Genomic DNA, 1,824 nt, shown 5'->3' on the forward strand with positions numbered 1-1,824 from the left:
GAAACTGCAAATATATTGAAGACATATGCTACATTTATATATATATATATATAAATGTAGCCTTGGTGAGCAATAAATAAATAAATAAATATTGTGTGTACAAATATACACACACACACACACTATATACCATAATGCATAGATAAATATAAATAAAATAATTTTTTATACCAAAAAGCATAGATATACAGTTCAAATTCATTAAAAGAAAGTTTATCCAACATTAGTATGTGCTCTGTATAGTTAGGCTTATCATTTTGCACGTTTTGTAACAGAATCATCACAGACACTTGGAAAAAGATACTAAGTTTACTAAATATATACCCTAAAAGTTTATATTACATTGAGAAGCACGACTAGCTCCAGGGCAGAGAAAAAATAACTCTTCTGAACAGCTTGTTCATTTTTACTACTGAGTCATCGTGATGATTCAATACACTCTTCTTTGCTTTTTGCTTATCAGCTATTTTTGCTTTATGTGTCCAGCAGTGTACTGCAATGCTTTACCTGTTGCAGCACAATGAAAAATTATACTCAAGATGTGTTTAATGCGTTCTGTGTGTGTCTGGTTTTGCTCATCAACACGTACTTGGATGTTTGGGCTCGACTGCTACTCTGACGATGGGCGTAGCTTCAAAGTTGAGTGGCGTGAAGGGCGGGCAGGCCGGAGATGTTGAGATGGTTGCCGATTTGAGAATGAATTCCCCCATTCCACCAATACCTGCAGAGATACAAACAACATTAACAAAGCTGCATTCAAAAGACCAGTCAAACGGTATCAAATAACAGAATTTTAAACCTCAGGGCTCCAATAATGTTCCATAAAAATATATATATTTTTTTTTTACATTAAACGTTATTATTTATACAACGGCTGCCTCTTTTAACAATGGCCCCTGTGTGCGCCCGTTTAGGTGGGAGGTTGTGTGAGTAAGAGTGTAAGCATGTGTTTGTGCACGTTGTGATGGAAAAAGAAAAACACACTTTGGAGAACTCTGACATTTGCAATAACAGACATGATTGCAGGGCTGTGATGGAAATGGAGAACCCAAAATTCGGCTGGTGATATGACATCTGGCCTAGGGAAGCATTCCAAAAAAGTGTGCTTAGTTGTGAAAGGAATATAAATATTTATTTGCTAGAAAATAAATAGAACAAGTAGTCAAGTGGTTCATGTTTTTTCAAACGCATCCTTTAATAAACCAAACAAAATTTCAACAACATAAAAAAGCTTATCATCAGTATTGTTCAACACAAAATTATCATGCTGCCTGTAATGATATTCATTGTGATATTGATATGTATTAAATAATTATAATTAATTTCAATGGAGTTAAAAAATATGACTATATTAAAAAGTGTAATATATTAGTAATTAAATGTATTAAAAATATTTAAAAAGAAAATTAAAACGTTTATACATTTATACACCTATTTGAAAAAATACACTGTGAACTTAATATAACGCAAATACTTTCCAAAAGGCAACGTTTTCAAATTAAAAAATAAAATAAAATTAAATAAAATTAAATTAAATTTAACACACTTCTTACATTTACCACCAAAAAACAAAACAAAAACCAACACTTTTTCAGGAACGACTGACAGGCAGAAATCGGAGGAGATGCATTCATATTAGGGCTGCACGATAAATCGCATGCGATATTTAACGCGCATCTTGTCAGTAAAGCCATTCTGTAATCAGCGGTAAATCTCCATCACCTGCGGGCTTTCACATTGAGCAGCATTTACTACACAGAGCCGTTGTTCACCGACAAGCTGCGCAAAACATGCGCAAAATATGATCGTGGTTTTGCGCAGCTT

General features: G+C 33.5%; 1 pseudogene; it reads right to left on the minus strand.

The window, feature by feature from the left end:
* Window positions 1-1,824, minus strand: part of LOC107737011 (elongation factor-like GTPase 1) — a 157,178-nt pseudogene that overhangs the window by 52,124 nt on the left and 103,230 nt on the right.

The sequence above is a fragment of the Sinocyclocheilus rhinocerous genome, unplaced genomic scaffold (genome assembly GCF_001515625.1).
Source record: "Sinocyclocheilus rhinocerous isolate Xijiao unplaced genomic scaffold, SAMN03320098_v1.1 scaffold433, whole genome shotgun sequence".
Lineage (NCBI taxonomy): Eukaryota > Metazoa > Chordata > Actinopteri > Cypriniformes > Cyprinidae > Sinocyclocheilus > Sinocyclocheilus rhinocerous.